Raw genomic sequence first — 19504 nt, 5'->3', positions numbered from 1 at the left:
TCTTGCAGTTTTGGTTTGGTTTTTAAAAATTCTCTGAACTTCTGTTTATCTGGAAAAGTCCTAATTTCACCTTCATATTTGAGAGACAGTTTTGCTGGATATATGATCCTTGGCTGGCAAATTTTTTTCTTCAATGCTTTATATAAGTCACCCCGTTGCCTTCTTGCCTGTGCGGTTTCTGCTGAGTAGTCTGAGCTTATTCTTATTGACTGTCCTTTTATGTGGCTTTTTGTTTATCCCTAGCTGCTCCTAAAATTCTCTCTTTGTCTTTGGTTTTGGCAAGTTTGATTATATTATGTCTTGGTGACTTCCTTTTGAGATCCATTTTATGTGGATTTTGATGAGCATCTTGGATAGATATCTTCCCATCTTTTATGATCTCAGAAGTTTTATGCCAACAAATATTCAACAATTCTCTTTGTATTTTCTGTTATCCATCCCTGTTCTTGTACTCCAGTCACACGTAGGCTATTCTTCTTTATAGAGCCCCACATGATTCTTAGGGTTTCTTCCTTTTTTAAAATGGTTTTATCTGATTTTTCTTCAAATATTTTTGTGCCAAGTGTTTTATCTTCAATCTCACTAATTCTGCCTTCCAATTCTTCATTTCTGCTTCCTTGGCTTTCTATTGAGTTGTATAATTTATAATTGTTAATTTTCTGAGTTTCTGATTGCTGTCTCTCTGTGGATTCTTGCTCCTTACTAAATTTTTCTTTATGTTCTTGAATAACCTTTTGAATTTTTCAACTGCTTTTTCTGTATATTCATTGGCTTATTCTGAGTATTGCCTGATCTCCTTCCTGATCTTGTTTCTGATGTCCTGAAGAGTTCTGCACATTAATCTTTTGTGTTCTCTATCTGGTAATTCCAGGAAGCCACCTTCCTCCGGAAGTTCCAGTGATTCTTTGTTTTGAGAGCTTGTTGAAGCGGTCATCATCTGCTTCTTTATGTGATTTGATATTGACTGTTGTCTCTGAGCTATCTATAAGTTATTTTATCTTTGCTTACTGTATCCTTGCTTCTTGCTTTGTTTTGTTTTGGTATGTCTGCATAGGTTACTTGAGCAAGGTAGTTTTTTTTTTTTTTTTTACCTTTGAAGCTCTAATGTCCTGTCACCACATGACTAGAGCTGTTACCAGGTGTATGAGTCTAGGCATCCATTTACTTTTCTTATATGGACTCAGCTCAGGTGTCCTAGTAGTTGGTCATCAAGTGTGTGGTACAGACTCTTCCCTACAGTCTTAGAGGGGCTGGGTTGATTTGTGTAGGTACCAGTATCAGGTTGCAGCAGGGGGTCATGCTCTAAAGAAGGCAGGGGTCTGACAACCATCCCCCAAGTGCCTGTGAGGGGAGCACATCCCTGTTCCCTACAGCACAGAGATGGGTGAGTTCTGCAGCCAGACCATGGGCACCCAGTGCTTTTGGTTGTAAAGACTGGAATGTGCCACTTATCCTTGGACCCCTGTCGTGGGTGGCTAGGTGACATGGGTGGAGCCACCAGTCCTTAAGCCCCTGATGTGGGTAGACGAGGACCCTGTTTAATGGGCAAAGCAGTGACAAACATCAAACACCCACCTCTCCACCGAAGAGCTGAAACTGCTGCAGTCTGCCAACAAAGGGCCTGTTCTCCTGAAATAGATCTACACAGGTCCACGCAAGGGGGAAAAGTTATTCAAAGTCCATGGACCTTCTATGCCTGGACAGGAGCCGCTTTTGTCCTGAGCTCCCCAGGTTAGCGGAGCTGGCAGATTATCTTTTTCCCCAGTTGTGAATTTATTCCTTCTCCAAGGCCAGACGAATGGCTCAAGGTGCTCAGCAGGTCCTATCTTAGGCCCAGGGAAATAGACAGCCACTGAAGCTGGCTTGGGGGCAGGGGCTGCGGTAAAATATATGTCAATACTTAGCTTTTGTTGAGAACACCATTCTTCTCTGGTTCCAGAGGTATGAGTAGGCTGTGTGGCTGGCTCTCTCTCCCTGAGGAAACTGTGTTTGGAATACTACTGGTAGCCCGCCACAGTTGCTCCCGGCAATGGTGCCTGATGGTTCCTGGAAATTCAGGCCCAGGAAGTGGTCTCCACTTATGAACTGTCTCTCCCTTCCCCTGTTGCTCAGTCTATTTTCTAACTTTGCCTTTGATATTCAGGCCCCCTACTTATGTCAATATAATCGTTTCACTTGGTTTTTTTGGGGGGTCTTTGTTGTGAGAGGGATCATCGGAAGCATCTGACTACTCCACCACTTTGGCCCCTGCATGTTTAGTTCCTTTTTATGTGGTTTGTTTCTTCATTGATTTGCTTTTTTCTTGGGTTTTCCTGAGTTCCTTTAGTCATTTGTCCATCTGTTCCTTTAGTTCTTTGATGATTTTTAATACTGTTATTTTAAAGTTTTCTAGTTCTTTATCCAGACAACCATACTGATGGTGTTTCCTCTTTGTTTTGTCATTTTGAATGGGCCGTCATTTTTGTATGTCTTGTGATTTTGTTTTGTTATTGAAACCAGTGCATTTGAATATTATGTGTTATATCTGAGCACAAAGGGATGTGATGTTTTTACACTTGATTTTGTTGTTGTTGTGGCAAATATGTGTGTAATAAAACATTTGCCATCTTGATAGTCTTTACATGTGCAGCTCAGTTTTATGTTCACGTTGTTCAAGCATCAACCTTAGGAATTTTAAGAAATGTACCCAATAACTTCCTGTAGCTATTTTTGTAATACCTTATCTTAGTTATCTATTGTTACTACAACAGAAATACCTCAAGTGGATGACTTTAACAGAGAAATTTGTTCTGTCAGTCTAGTAGGGACACAATTCAATCCGTAACATACCTCTTCTCCTGGATGTCTCCGGAAACTAAGAACTCTGTTTCTCACCCTGTTCTGAGCTTTTGTCTCAAAAGCAGCATCCTTGTACTCCAGAAATAAAAGAAAGCAAACAAACATATGGAAATCCCTCTCCCAATCTTTGAAATGTGGATCTGTGCTTAGAAATCAGCCCAATGTGAAAGCATGGATCAGCCCTATGTGTAAGTTTAGGTTATTCTTAGGTGTTTGGTGCTCATGTGTTTTGCCCTGAGAATGCATAGCTTTGTCATTCTCCCCATATGCACAGTGCTATGAATGGTCAAAATTATGCAAAGAAGGTCTAAATTCTGGAAGAAATTCTTTCTTCCCTCAGGAACTTATTGTATGCTTCATTCACTCTATTTTGTTCTAATTAACAGCAGCCAAGCATTCAAGCATCGGTAGTTTCTTTTCCTCTCCCTGCAAGAGTTTGGAAGATGGCTAAACTGGGAGTTCTTCAGGAAGATGTCAGACAGATCTATCTGAATAGACACACAAAACAGTCCACCAGCAAAAGCAAAGTCTTGTTTGCTCACTCCAGATCCAGAGAAAGGGTCACCTCTCTAATAGTGAGATACATAGTGCAGCTCTGTTGCAACTGCTACTCCTACAGCTCTGCTGCTGGCATGGTGCAAGGAGGAGGAAGACCACTGGCAGTAGGAAAAACAGTTTTTCTGCTGTTTAAAAGGTTTTTTTTCTTGATTTAGTGTTTATCTAGTTGCTCTGACTCTTTGATTGCTTTTTAGAAATCCTACAAAGCTGAATCTACTGAGTTGTGATTGTTTTCCTTGGTGATAGAATGGAAGGGAAGGAAGTATAGAACTGCTTATGCCACCATCTTCCAGGAGATCTCCCCTAGACTGTTTTTAAAACAATTGGTTGTGTAAAAATTTCATTTTGGTGCCAGTGAGCTTTTTGGGCTAATAGGCTCCAGCTTACTGTGAAGAAATAAATAACTTGAGGTCCAGCACACACAGATTATCTTTGTCTCATTTGTGTAACACTGGTAGAAGGAGTTAAGCAGTAGATAATGAACGTTACTCTTCCTGCATATCAGCGATTTTATCCTTGGTGTCTGAAAATTGGTGCCAGCTGCTTCATTGATACACATTCCAGGGCAGCTAGACCAGCCTGGCACATCTATGCAGCTTCCTATTCAACTTGGTGCAGTTGATATTTATATGATGTTATTGTTCATCCCCCACCATTTTGATAAAAGTAATCAAATATGACTAATTATTATTATCATGGAAACCATGTAGCATATGGTACATAATTTTGTTTTAGGAAAGCTTTTGAAACCCTGTCCTCATGGTCAATACAGAAGAATCTTCAAGTGGTTGATGATATGGTAGCTCATAGACTCTAGTCTTCAGGTCCACCTTTGGTCTCTGGCTTTTCTTCTGCTACTTAATGTGTGGAATATAACGGTTGGCTAGAAGGGTAGGACTGAGATGGACCTACTTGTTTTGGCCTGTCTAGAGGAAAAGGTTGTATGGGAGAAGTGGTCATGATTAAGGTCTGGCATATGCAAGTTGAGCATTGGTTTGTGAATTCAAGTCCACACAAACTGCTCTGTCTTTGTTTATCCCAGTCAAGTTGAATCACCACGTGGAGAGACTTTTCTATGTCCGTTACTGGGGAGGAATTTTTTTTTAAGGACAGTTCTTTCTCTCTCTCTCTGTGTATGTGTGTGTGTGCTTTAAGTGTAAGTTTACAGCTCAAGTTAGTTTTTCATGCAAAGATTTATACACATATTGTTATGTGACTCTAGTTGTGTTCCTATAGGGTGACAGCACACTCCTTTCCACTGCAGGTTTCCTGAGGTCCATTCTATCAGCTTCTGTCCCTTTCTGCCTCCTCATCTCATCTCTGGACAGGAACTGCCCATTTAGTCTCATGTATCTACTTGAGCTAAGAAGCACACCCTTCATGATTATCAATGTATGTCTTATAGTCCAGTCATCTTTGTCTGAAGAGTTGGCTTCGGGAATGGTTTTAGTTTTGGGGTAACAGAGAGTCCTGGGGGGCATGTCTTGTGGGGTCCCGCCAGTCTCAGACCATAAAGGCTGGTCTTTTTACTAGAATTTGAGTTCTACACTCCATTTTTCTCCTGCTCCATCAGGGACTCCCTGTTGTGTTCCATGTCAGGACAGCCACTGGTGATAGCCCGGCACCATCTGGTTCTTCTGGTCTCAGGCTGATGGAGTCTCTGGTTTATGTCTCCCTTTTTGTCTCTTGAGCTCATATTTTCCTTGTGTCTTTGCTGTTCTTTATTCTCCTTTGCTCCAGGTGGGTTGGGGCCATTTGGTGCATCTTAGATGGCTGCTTATTAGTTTTTAAGACCCCAGATGCCCCTCACCAAAGTGGGATGTAGAACATTTTCTTAATAAACTTTGTTATGCCAGTTGACCTGTATGTCCCTTGAAACCATGGTCCCCAGACTGTTGCCCCTGCTGGTCTATCCCTTGAAGTGTTTGGTTTGTTCAGAAAACTGCTTAGCTTTTGGCTTAGTTCAGTTGTGCTGACTTCCCCTGTATTGTATGTTGTCTTCCCTTCACCTAAGATAATCCTTGTCTCTAGTTAGTGAGTACCCCTCTCCCTCCTTTCCCAACCTCATAACCATCAAAGAATGTTTTCTTCTGTGTTTAAACCTTTTCTTGAGTTTTTTTTAATTTTTAAATTTTTTATTTTGCTTTAAGTGAAAATTTACAAATCAAGTCACTCTCATATGAAAACTTCTGTACACCTTGCAATATACTCCTAGTAGCCCACCCCCAATGAGATGGCACACTCCTTCTCTCCACTGTGTGTTCTCCATGTCCATTCAACCACCTTCTGTTCCCCTCTTCCTTTTCATCTCCCCTCCAGACAGGAGCTGCCTACATAGTCTCATGTGTCTATATAAGCCAAGAAGCTCACTCTTCACCAGTATCATTTTCGATGCCATAGCCCAGTCCAACCCCTGTCTAAAGAGTTGGCTTTGGGAATGGTTCCAGTTTTGGACTAAAAGAAGGTCTGGGGACCATGACCTCCGAGGTCCTTCTAGTCTCAGTCAGACCATTATGTCTGGTCTTCTTACGAGAATTTGAGGTCTACAACCCACTTGTCACCTGCTCCATCAGGGATTCTCTCTTGTGTTCCCTCTCAGGGCAGTCATCAGTTGTAGCTGGACCCATCTAGTTCTTCTGGTCTCAGGGTGATGTAGTCTCTGATTTATCTGGCTCTTTATGTCATCTGGGCTCATAATTGTGCCTTTCATTCTCCTTTGGTCCAGGTGGTTTGGGACCAAATGATGCATCTTAGTTTCTAGTGTTTGAGACTTCAAATGTCACTCTCCAAAGTGGGATGCAGAGTGTTTTCTTAATACATTTTATTATGCCAGTTGACTTAGATGTCACCTGAAACTACGGTCCCCAAACCCCTACCCCTGTTATTCTCGCCTTCAAAGCATTTGGTTTGTTCAGGAAACTTCTTTGCCTTTGCTCTTGTCCAGTTGTGCTGACCCCTCTGTATTGTGTGTTGTCTTTCCCTTCACCTAAGATAGTGCTTGTCTACTATCTAATTGGTGAATATCCCTCTCCGTTCCTTTCTGCTTCACAGAGAGAAGATTTCAAAGAATATTTTCTTCTGTGTTTAAACTATTTCTTGAGCTCTTACAGTAGTAGCTTCATACAATATTCATCCTTTTTCAACTGACTAATTTCACTCTGCATAATGCTTTCCGGATTCCTCTGTGTTATGAAATGTTTCATGGATTCGTTATTCTTTGCTGATGTGTAGTATTCCCCTCTGTGAATATACCATAATTTATTTACCATTCATCCGTTAATGGGCACCTTGGTTGCTTCCATCTTTTCGCTATTGTAAACATATATCTGTTTGTGTAAAGGCTCTTATTTCTCTGGGATATCTTCCAAGGAGTGGGATTACTAGATGGTATGGTTAGTTCTATTTCTAGCTTTTTTAAGGAAGTGCCAAATTGGTTTCCAAAGTGGCTGTACCGTTTTACATTCCCACGACCAGCGTATAAGTGTTCTAGTCTCCTCACAGCCTCTGCAGCATTTATTCTTTTGTATTTTTTGGACTAATGCCAGCTTCGTTAGAGAGAGATCGTATCTCATTGTAGTTTTAATTTGCATTTCTCTAACGGCTAATGATCGTGAGCATTTCTTCATGTATCACTTAGCTACCTGAATGTCTTTTTTAGTGAAGTGCCTGTTCGTATCTTTTGCAAATTTTTTTAAATGGGCTATTTGTCTTTTTGTTGTTGAGGTTTTGCAGCAGCTTGTAGATTTTAGAGACTAGGTGCTGATTGGAAATGTCATAGCTAAAAAATTTTTCCCAGTCTGTAGGTAATCTTTTTACTCTTTGGTGAAGTCTTTGAATGAGCATAAATGTTTGATTTTTTAGGAGATTCCGGTTACCTGGTTTCTCTTCTGGTGTTTGTGCATTGTTAGTAATGTCTTGTATACTGTTTATGGCATGTATTAGAGCTCCTAATATTGTCCCTATTTTTTCTCCCATGGCCTTTACCATTTTAGATTTTATATTTAGGCCTTTGATCCATTTTGAGTTAGATTTCATGCATGGCATGAGGTATGGGCCTTGTTTCATTTATTTTTGCAAATGGATATCCAGTTATGCCAGCACCATTTGTTAAACAGACTGACTTTTCCCCATTTAACTGACTTTGGGCCTTTGTCAAATATCAGGTGCTCACATGTGGATAGATTTATGTTTGTACTCTCAGTTCTGTTTCATTGGTCTGTGTATCTGTTGTTGTACCAGTATCAGCCGGTTTTGACTACTGTGGTGTTATAACAGGTTCTAAAATCAGGTAGAGTGAGGCCTCCCACTTTGTCCTTCATTTTCAGTAATGCTTTACTTATCTGGGGCCTCTTTCCCTTCCATATGAAGTTGGTGATTTGTTTCTCCATCTCATTAAAGAATGTCATTGGAATTTGGATCAGAATTGCGTTAAATCTGTAGATCACCTTTGGTAGAATACACATTTTTACAATGTTAAGTCTTCCTATCCAGTAGCAAGTTATGTTTTTCCACTGATGTGGGCCTCTTTTGGTTTCTTGCAGTAATGTCTTGTAGTTTGCTTTGTATCGGTCTTTTACGTCTCTGGTAAGATTTATTCCTAAGTGTTTTATCTTCTTGGGGACTGCTGTAAATGGTACTGATTTGCTGATTTCTGCTTCAACATTCTATTTGTTGTTATAGAGGAATCCAGCTGATCTTTGTATGTTTATCTTGTATCCTGAGACTCTGCTGAACACTTCTATTAGTTTCAGTAGTTTTCTGGAGGATTCTTTAGGGTTTTCTGTGTATAAGATCATGTCATCTGCAAATAGAGATACTTTGACTTCTTCCTTACCATTCTCGATGCCTTTTATTTCTTTATCTAGCCTAATTGCTCTGGCTAGGACCTCTAGCTCATTGTTGAATAAGAGCGGTGATAAAGGGCATCCTTGTCTGGTTCCTGTTCTTAAGGGAAATGCTTTCAGGCTCTCTCCATTCAGAATGATGTTGGCTGTTGGCTTTGTATAGATGCCCTTTATTATGTTGAGGAATTTTCCTTCAATTCCTACTTTGCTGAGAGTGTTTATTATAAATGGGTGTTGGACTTTGTCAAATGCCTTTTCTGCATCAATTGATAAGATCATGTGGTTTTTGTGTTTTGTTTTATTTATGCGGTAGATTACATTAATGGTTTTTCTAATATTAAACCAGCCTTGCATACCTGGTATAAATCCCACTTGGTGGTGGCGAATTACTTTTTTTTAATGTTGAATTCTTTTGGTTAGAATTTTGTTGAGGATTTTTGCATCTACGTTCATGAGGGATATAGGTCTAATTTTCTTTTTTTGTGATGTCTTTACCTGGTTTTGGTATCAGGGATATGGTGGCTTCATAGAATGAGTTAGGTAGTATTCTCTTCTCTGAAATTTTGATAGAACTCTCCAGTGAATCTGTCTGGGCCAGGAATTTCTTTGGGGGTAGTTTTTAAATAACCTTTTCAATCTCCTGTTTTGGGTTTATTTAGTTGTTCTACCTCTGTTTGTGTTAGTTTAGGTAGGTAACATTTCTAGAAAGTCACCCTTTTCTTCTAGGTTTTCAAATTTGTTAGAGTACACCTTTTTGTAGCAATCTGATGTGATTCTTTTAATTTCAGCTGGGCCTGTTGTGCTATCGCCCATCTCATTTCGTGTGAGGGTTATTTGCTTCCTCTTTTGTCAGTTTTGCCAGTGGTTTTTCAATTTTGTTATTTTTTTCAAAGAACCAGCTTTTGGTTTTGTAAACTCTTTTAGTTTTTTTCTTGTCTCTATTTCATTCAGTTCTGCTCTAATTTTTACCATTTGCTTTCTTCTGGTCCCTGAGGGTTTCTTTTGTTTCTATTTGTTCAAGTTGTAGGGATAATTGTTTGATTTTGGCCCTTCTTTTTGTCTGTGTGCATTTATTACTAAAAATTGACCTCCGAGCAGTACTTTAGCTGTGTCCCAAAGCCTCTGATAGGAAGTGTTTTCATTCTCATTGGATTATGTGAATGTCTTTATTCCTTCCTTGGTTTCTTCTATAATCCAGTTTTTTTTTAGCAGGGTATTGTTCAGTTTCCAGGTGTTTGATTTCTTTTCCCTGCTTTTTGTGTTATTGATTTCTATTTTTATGGCCTTATGGTCAGAGAAGACGCTTTGTAATATTGCAGTGTTTTAGATTCTGTTAAGGCTTCCTTCATGACCTAAAATGTGGTCTGTTCTAGAGAATGTTCCATGTGCACTGGAAAAGAAAATATACTTGGCTGCTCTTGCCTGGAGTGTTGTGTGTATATGTCTATGAGGTCAGTTTGGTTGATTGTGGCTTTTACATCTTCTGTGTCTTTATTGAACTTTTTTCTGGTTGTTCTGTCCTTCACCTAAAGTGGCATGTTGAGGTCTCCTACTATTATTGTGGAGCTGTCTATCTCACTTTTCAATGCTGTTAGAGTTTGTTTTATGTATCTTGAAGCCTGTCATTGAGTGCATAAATATTTATTACAGTCATATTCTCCTAGTATATTGTCCCCTTAATCATTGTATAGTGTGCTTCCTTATCCTTTCTGCTGGATTTAACTTTAAATTCTATTTTGTCAGAAATTAACATTGCCAATCCTGCTGTTTTTGATTGCTGTTCCTTGATATCTTTGTTTTCATCCCTTGAATTTTAGTTTGTGTCTTTAAGTCTAAGAGGTGTCTCTTGTAGGCCACATATAGACGGATCATGTTTTTTTATCCATTCATCCCCTCTTCTATCTCTTTATTTATTTATTTAGTCCATTTACATTCAGTGTAATAATGGATAGGTATGAGGTTAGTGCTGTCATTTTTTTGTCTTTTTTGTGTGTTTTTGACTGTTTTTTTCCCACTTAATTTTTTGTGCTGAGTAGTTGATGTATTGTCTTTTCCTCTTATTTGTTGTTTTTGCTGAGTCTTTATTTATTTATTTATTTTTGTATTTTATTTTGATGAGTACAATTGTTAGTCTCTTTTTTTCGGTTACCTTAATATTTACCCCTGTCTTTCTAAGTTTAAATCCAACATTTATTTATATTGCCTTGACTTCCTCTGTATAGGAAAGATCCATGACTACATTGTTAGTCCTTTTTTATTGTTTTAATGTTGTTATGTTTTTCATAATGACATTAGTATTTCCCTGATTTGAGGCTTTTTTTTTCTTTATCTTGATTTATTTTTGTGATTTCCCTAACCGGGTTGACATCTGGTTGCTCTGTCCTGTGTTCTAGTTTTGGGTTGATATCTGATATTATTGATTTTCTTACCAGAAAACTCCCTGTAGTATTTCTTGTAGTTTTCTTTTCTTTCTTTCTTTCTTTTTTTTTTTTTTTTAACAAATTCCCTAAACTTCTCTTTATCTGGAAATGTTCTAATTTGAGAGACAGTTTTGCTGGATATATGATTCTTGACTAGCAATTTTTTTCTTCAGTGCTGAATATAAGTCATCCTATTGACTTCTTGCCTGTGTGGTTTCTGCTGAGTAGCCCAAGCTTATTGACTCTCCTTTGCTGGTGACTTTTCATTCATTCCTAGCCACTGTTAAAATTCTCTCTTTGTCTTTGATTTTGGCAAGTTTGATTATAATATGTCTTGGTGACTTTCTTTTGCGATCTTCCTTATGTGGAGTTCAATGAGCATCTTGGATAGATAACTTCTCATCTTTCATGATATCGGGGATGTTTTCTGCCAACAAATTGTCAACAATTCTCTCTGTATTTTCTGTTATCCCTCCCTGTTCTGGTACTCCAGTCACTTGTAGGTGATTTCTCTGCATAGAGTGCCACATGATTCTTACGGTTTCTTCTTCTTCTTCTTTTTTTTTTTTTTGAATTCTTTTATCTGATTTGTCTTTGAATGTATTGATGCCAAGTGTTTTATCTTCAGTTTTACTAATCATGCCTTCCATTTCCTCAGTTCTATTCCTTTGACTTTCTACTTAGTTGTCTAATTCTGTATTTTTTTTGATAATATAAATTTCTGATTGCTCTCTCTCCATGGATTCTTGCAGCCTATTAAATTTTTCACTGTGTTCTTGAATAACCTTTTAAATTTCTTCTGCTTTATCTGGCTTGTTCTGTGTTTTGCCTTATCTCATTCTTGATGTTGAAGAGTCCTGTATATTAATCTTTTGCATTCTACATCTGGTAATTCCAGGAAAACACCTTCCTCTGGAAGATTCCTTCATACTTTGTTTTGAGAGCTTGTTGAATTGATCATGGTCTGCTCCTTTTGTGATTTGCTGTTGACTGTTGTCTCTGAACCATCTATAAGTTATCGTATTAATTATTTTAAGTTTGCTTACTGCATCCTAGTTTCTAGCTTTGTTTTGTTTTGATATGCCCAAATTGGCTGCTTGAGTGAGATATCTTGATCCTTTTCACCTTTAAAGCTTTAACATCCTGTCACCAGATGGCCAGAGCTGTTACCAGGTATATAAGCCTAGAAGTCCAATTATTTGTCTTGTATGGATTCAGCTTAGGCATCTAGGTAGTTGGCCACCAAGTGTGTGGTACGGGCTCTGTCCTACAGTCTTAGAGGTGCAGGGGTGATTGACATAGGCCCAGGTATCAGGTTGCAGTGAGGGGTCATACTTTGAACAAGGCAGGGGGCTGACAACTGTCCCCCGAGTGTCTGTGAGAAAAGTGCATCCCTTTTTCCTACAGCGCACAGGCGGATGGGTTCTACAGCTGGACCATGGGTACCCAGTGCTTTTGGTTGTAAAGACTGGGAGGTACCACTCATCCTTGGACCCCTGTCACAGGTGGGTGGGTGACATGGGTGGAGCCACCAGTGCTTAGGCCCCTGATGTGTGTAGGTAAACATCCTGTTTAACAGACAAAGTGGTGTCAAACCTCAAAAACCCAACTGTCCACCTCATAGCTGAAACAGTTGTAGTCTGCCAACAAGAGCCTATTCTCTATTCAGGGTGAGAGATATTCAAAGTTCACAGATCATTTTTCCTAGTCAGGAGCCACTTCTGTCCTGAGCTCCCCAACTTAGTGGAGCTGGGAGATTATCTTTTCCCCCAGTTGTGAATTTATTCCTTCTCCAAGGCTGTGAGAATGGCTCAGAATGCTCAGCAGGACCTATCTTAGGCTCAGGGAAGTTGATAGCCACAGAAGTCAGCTTGGGGGCTGGAGGGTACAGTAAAATAAATGCAAGTACTTAGCTTTTGATGAGAACACTGTTCTCTTGTTCCGGGGGTGTGAGTGTGTGGCTCACTGTCTTTCCCTGATGAAACCACACGTGGAATGCGACCTCCAACCCTGCTATGGTCACTCCAGGGGATTGTGTTTGAGGGTTCCTGTGGAGTCTGGCAACTGCTTGCCACTTCCGAACCAAGTAGCCCTCCTCTGCCACTCCATCCATTTTCTAACTTAGCCTTTGATGTTCAGGGCTCCTAGCTTGTCACATATATAATCATTTCACTTTTTTTTTTTTTTTGGTCTTTGTTGTAAATGGGATTGCTGGAATTGTCCGATTACTCTGCATCTTGGCCCCTCCTCTTTTGAGTTCTTATAGTAGTGGTCCCATACAATATTTGTTAAGGACAGTTTTTAAAAGGTAGTTATTAGAAACTGATCTCTTCTGGAGAAATCTATGAAAGGTGGATTAAGCAAGGCCTGTTTTCTTAAAGTTGGAGCATTTTTTTAAATGGGAAAATTCCTGTAAATGGTGGAACACTTCAAAAACCAGCCTGTAACTGAGGGAAGAAAATTCCCTGAAGCACAATGTAGTAAGAGATTAACAGCTTTGTATTGATTCAGTGTCTGAATATTGATGATCTGTCATGAAATCATGCATTATTTTGCATACCTAAAGGTCTTCCCTGAGGTTCAGGGTGGGGATGTGTAGCAAAACTCTGCTGTGGGGTTAGACTCTCCTCCAAGCACTTCCTGTGCCTTCTTGGTAGTGTATTTGTTTTAACATATTTGCTACATACCTTGTATCCATATTTACTGATGGGATATGATGCTTTTACTTTGACAAGCTACAGGGCACATCATTGCTCCCAGATGGACAAATTTTAGCCTCCAAATAGACTGGTATGGTTTATCTTTCCAGTAAACATGAAACACAGGACTGTTTCTTCAGATACCAGGGAGAGGAAACCAGAAGACAAAACCACACTTTGGCTCATGGCCTCTCTTTTGATTTAGAAGTGAGCCAGCTAAAGTCCTACATTTCTATTGCCCCTTGAAAATTGTTTCTTGTTCTATTAAGTAATACCTTCCTACTGCCAGGAAAAATGAAGTCCACACCCTCACCCACATACACACACACACACGAACACACACAGGCACACGAACACACACACACACACTAACTGTCTTGGGAGGGTTTAGTGTGAGAACTTTACCCCATCAGAATGGCAATTTGAGTATTGGAATTGCTGTCTTCTCAATTGCAGCAAAGAATTTTTGCTGAGAAGGTGAGAATCCCAGAGTTAATAGATGATTTAGTTAATACATCTGTCAAAAGTCTAAAGGGATCAACATGCCCATATAATTCTAGCTGAAATGAGATGAGAACTACCCTAAGAAAGGAATGTAGATAAAGGAGGAGAACAGGCCCTTTGAGTTTGTTATTTAACCCTTTATTCTTTTTTTTTTTTTTGGTTAACCCTTTCTGTTCCTATTTTAAGGGTAATATATTGAACTAGAATGTGATTTCTCTTAGGAATGCCTGTGTAGGGATGGGCATTGCTGGCTTGAAGGAGTGTCCTAAGTAACACGCATATTCTTCTGCAAAGATGGAAGCAGCCACAGCCTATTGGATTGATGGCCTGGCAGTGCTGAGCATGGACCACACTTTCCTGATCTGTGAAGAACTCCATGTCCCGGGAAACATGTCTACTCTAGCTTTTATGGAGTGGGCTCACAGAAGGGTTGGAAGGCTGCCACAAGCACTCTAGGTGGTCTTGGGCTTTCTTCCAAAAGAAATCCAGGGGTGCAGTTCAAACAGAATACACTCGGGAGTGTGGAGGCTTCCACTCTCTCTGGAAAACCCCTAAATGGCTTCAGTGCTATTTATAAAACATCACCTGAAATACAAAAAAGTGCCATACCCCTGATGGAAGACAATGGGCTTAGACAGGCCTGTGAGCCGTCTGAACATTTACAGTGCTAGTTACCTGTGGCTGCCCTGGGTTAGTCCTTACACGGAGGGGGCCACACTAGGCATTTACCTTTTCCCTTACTCATCAAATAAGTATTCACTGAACATGTACAAGGCATTGCTACTTCAGCAGTCCTACAGCTTAGCCCAGCCATTGTACTCTCCAGTCTGCACCAACCGAGAGAGCTTTTCATTACCTGCCCCCTCCTCAGTTCCCACATCCCAGCATCCTTGGCTTTGCCCATGAGGCTCTCCATACCATTGGCCTCCCTACCGTCCCAGCTGTTGTTCACTGTGCAGACAAAAGTCTACTGTGAAAGATAGGGGTCAGTCCTGGGAACCCTGCTGAGTCACATGCCTATCCTCACATCCAGAAGAGTAAACAGCCTAGGGTGTCCTCTGCCAAGTCAGTCACTAGTGGCCTGGTAGGGGACTGAGCTGTCCTGTGCCCCCCCACCTCGGCCGTCATCCCTTACCCACCTGCCCACACAGCCTGCTGCAGACACCTACTCTAAATTCCACAGGCACTATGCCGGGATCTCCAGCTGTCCTTCAGTCACCGTGTCGAAGTGAGTTCGCCATGGCCAGCATTTCCAAAGACGATTATCCTAAGGTTCTGGAAGGGGGCAAAGGTGCCCAGCCATTATCCAGGCATGCCTGGAAAACAGAGGTTCAAGGCAGAAAAGATGTCAGCTTACCTTCTCTTTTGGAGAAGCAGATATTTTCCAAAGATGTCAACAACCAGCCACTTGACTTGTCTTCTAAAGTGGTGGACATGAATTCTTCCAAAGCTGACCACATGAAAAAGATGGCTCCCACAACCTTAGTTCACAGCAGAGGTGGAAGTGTCTTAGTGCTGTCCAGAAGTGAACTTCTGAAAGAAAAACTATCTACTCCAGGAAGTGACTGTGCTAGCTATACATCTGAAATCATTAGCACAGCTCCCTCATCGTGGGTGGTGCCTAGGCCAAGTCCTAGCAAAGAGAACAATAGTGAAAGTATGCCACTGAAAAACAAGGTACCACACTGGGCAATACTGCAGCAGCGGAGTTCTTCCTGTCCCTGCATGGGCAGCACAGACGTCACAGTCAGTAACATTTCGGAGTCAGTGTCAAGCACCAGCCACCCAGCTACCACTTTGCCAGACCCAAATGCCAGTGCAGATGGCACCAAGACAAGCTGGAGCTCCATGGACATCTGTTATTCAACACATGGACCAGCCTCTGACCACGTCTGGCAAGCATAATGGATGTACCAGCAGCAAGAGTGCCAAAGCCAACAACTCAGAACAAGTTTCAAAGCAAATGAGAATGGCCTTGCTCAATATTTCTGTCTTCAAATGAGACATTCAGATTCCCACAAATCCCCTGGAGTAACTTCTGTTAATTACCCAGTGCCTGAGGGCATTGCTATCAGTCCCTTCTCCTTACATGGCAAAGGACCTGTCTATCCTCACCCAGTTTTGCTACCAAATGGCAATCTTTCTACTAGGCATCTTCCTCCAAAGCCTGGACCATCCTTCAGGCTGCCCCCAGGCCAGCCAGAGTTTGTGACCTACCAGGATGCCCTGGGTTTGGGCATGGTGCATCACTTGCTGGTACCACACATGCCCAAAGAGATTGCTAAAGAGAAAAAATGGGAGAAGAGGTTCAGGTCTGATGAGAGAGCCCACTCCATGTACCCAACCCTTCAGGCTCAGTTTTCTGAGATGTTGGAAGCCAGCCTCATGAAGTTACATCCAGAAGTCCCCACTGACAAGAACCCAAAACTGAACCCCAGCTGGAATCAAGGGAAAACAGTTGTCAAAAGTGACAAACTCAATGTAGACCTTCTCCAAGAAGAACAAGATACTAAAAACACGAATGTGTCCAAACCTGGCTTTACAGCCAGGAAGGTTGGCCTGAGCACAGAGACTACAAAGCCCTCAGCTGATCTGGACCTGAAGCAGCACCAGAGCTCATTGCCTTGAGGGAGGAGCTGGGGCATATCAGTGACTTCAATGAAGCATATGCTTTAAAACAGGCCCCAGGCCAATCAATCTTCAGCTTAAGGAAAGAGAATGTTCCCGCAGGTACCAACAAAGAGAACCTGGGCTTGCCTGTTGTGACTTCATTCCTTGAGCAGATTCTTGGGAGCAATGACCCTGCCACGACTTTTGGTAAAAACCAAGAGGAACCCAAACCATTTTGCGTAAGCAGCGTCCCCCCGTCAAGTGTGGATGCTGCCCCACCTACACTAGAGGTGGATCTGATGATGCCGAATCAATTGATGGCAGAGTTCTGAAATGCAAGCCATACAAACTGGCAAAAATAATCACAAGTTCCACTGATTATGTTGGTGACCAGTTCACTACCAAAGTGTGTACAGATTCCAGTCAGCTCAGCCAAGAACAGTGGGCATTGCAGGTGAGCCCCCACCCCAACTTCAGACCCTTTACCAGCTGTCAGTTTTTTTAATGAGTAAAGAAGACTGGGGGGGTATGGCAGGGAAAGGTGCCATACATATTTGCTTAAATGAGTGTGTGGTAATTTGAATATGTGATATCTGTTTAATAAGGGAATGTGAGTGATAACACTTAGTAGGTTCATGTGTCTGAATATATTAAGTTATTCTGTTGATTATAAGAGAGCTCCACTTGAATGCCGATAACATAAGTTTTAATTATTGTGACAGATATATAAAGACTGCATAATAATGAACAATTTCTTTGATTTCTGTGTTTGTTATATGATATTAAATATGATTGGCAGTGATACTTGCATGATACTTGGTGGAAATGTGCATGTCTGTGGGGTTCATATAGCCTTCAGACATATATGTATATACACTATACACACATCTTTTAAAAGGCTAGGGTGTACATTTAACTTGGTAGCCAGTTATGATAGATGTTGTATTGGGATTTCCTAAGATATTTTACTTTTTAAAAAGTTGAATGAAGTCTAATTGTTTTTACAATTTTAAAGGGAAAATTGGCTTATGTTTTTAAAAGTGTATAAAATTATCTAAATGATCAATTGAGTGCCCACTTTAATTATATGGATGGAAGAATTTCAAGGGGACAATATTTTATGTCTATCTATTGCTTACCTTGAGGTCATTTCTTCAAAAAATTTTTTCAAAGTTTTGTTACTAAAATGTTATATAAACCTTTAGAGTTAAATTTAATTTCAACATTTACAAAGGGAAGTTTGTGGGCCATTTTGTTTATCTCCAAAAACAAGACAAAATCCAAAAAAAAGTTTGTCTCTTTGCAATAGTGAATGGTCACGCATACACACAGCGTATATATCTGTATACCTATGACTTTATGAAAATAATTTCATCTCATAAATTGTGATTCATTTTGGGGGAAAAATTTTCTTTGGAAATAATTTCCCTTAATGTAAGACAAATGAAATAACCTTTATATTAAAGTGTTTTTTGTTTCCATCTCCATTTTCTTTCTTGTGTGCAATTATGTGCTTCTCCAAATTGGAGATGAAAGAGAGAGAAGACTCCGAGGTGTGCAAATTCAGCCCAGCAGACTGGAAAAGGCTGAAGGAAATCAGAACAAAAAGCCAAAGTTGGTCTCCCTGGAGGAGATCATTGTTGACCAGAATGACAGTGAGAGATTAAGTAAACCTGAGTGACTTGTGTGTGTTGCCATATGTGGGAGAACAGGGAAATCCTGCTGTTAACCTGAGAGTGTTCTCAAGTAGGGGGAGGCAAAAGGAAGCAACTCACTTTCTATGGTCCAGAGTCCAGTTGGCATCTGCTAGTAGAAGGGGGGCTGCTTCGGTACCCATGAAATGAAGGGCTGACTTTCCTTTTGAATGTTGTGTCCTTCAGGAATGCAGCATCTTTGAGGAGTTATTATCCTGCAGTTATAAACACAGTTTAGCGTGAGAGTACACAGTGTAGCAGAGTCATGGCAATGCTAGAGGTCAAGTGTGGTTCAGACAGGTTTCATTTTGTAGCAGTGGAATTACACTTCCCAGCCAAGGGCACCATAGTGTTTCCCTCATTTCCCTACCCCTTCCAAGCACATAAGAATATTTGGGTACTTTATACCTTTTGGCTACTGGGAATAATACTTGCAGTGAACATCGGTGTACAATTATCTGTTTGAATGTCTGCTTCGGAGTCTTTTTTTGGGCATGTGGTCGTTTTATGTTTAACTTTTTGAAGAAACACTAAATTTGTTTTCCACAGTGGCTGTTCCATTTATAATCCAACCAGCAGTGGATGACATTTTTTATTTCTCCATATCCTTACCAACACTTGTTTTCCATTTTTCTCATTGTAGACATTCTAGTGGGAGTGAAATTGCATCTCTTGGTATTTTGATTTGTGTTCCCCTAATGACTTTTCATGTATTTATTGACTGTTTATATAACTTCTTTGGTGAAATAGCTATTCAAATACTTTTCCCATTTTTTAATTGGGTTATTTGTGTTTTTGTTGAGCTGTAGTTCTTTGTATATTCTGAGTATTAAACCCTTATTAGATGTATGATTCCCAAGTATTTTCTCCCAGTCTTCAGATTTTTTCCTTTACTTTGTTGACAAAGATCAACAAAAGTTTTTATTTTTGATGAAGTCTAATTTATCTATATTGCCTTTTGTTGTTTGTGTTTTTGGTATCATATTTTAAGAATTCATTATCAAAAACTAAACCCCAAAATATTAACCCTATGTTTTCTTCTATGAATATTATGGTCTTACGGTTTTTAGCTCTTATATTTGGAGCCCCTGAGTGGTGGCAAAAGGAGGTCCCTAGGTGGTGAAAGTGGTTTGCACTCTACCACTAAGTTAAAGATTGGTGATTGGAACCCACCCAGCAGCAGTGCTGCAGAAGAAAGGCCAGTTGATGCATTTCTGTAAAGATTACAGCCAAGAAAATCCTATGGAGCAGTTCTAGTCTATAATGTAGGGTTCCCAAGAGTTGGAATCAATTCATGGCAATGTGGTTTTTTTGTTGTTTGTTTGGATGGTTGGTTG

At 40.3% G+C, this 19504-nt stretch overlaps 1 pseudogene; it reads left to right on the top strand.

The window, feature by feature from the left end:
- Positions 1 to 12476: 12476 nt before the first annotated feature.
- The window catches only part of LOC126069847 (BCL-6 corepressor-like), an 82687-nt pseudogene continuing 75659 nt past the window's right edge, over positions 12477 to 19504 (top strand).

The sequence above is a fragment of the Elephas maximus genome, chromosome Y (assembly GCF_024166365.1).
Source record: "Elephas maximus indicus isolate mEleMax1 chromosome Y, mEleMax1 primary haplotype, whole genome shotgun sequence".
Taxonomy (NCBI): Eukaryota; Metazoa; Chordata; class Mammalia; order Proboscidea; family Elephantidae; genus Elephas; species Elephas maximus.
This window is presented reverse-complemented; position numbering and strand designations above follow the sequence as displayed.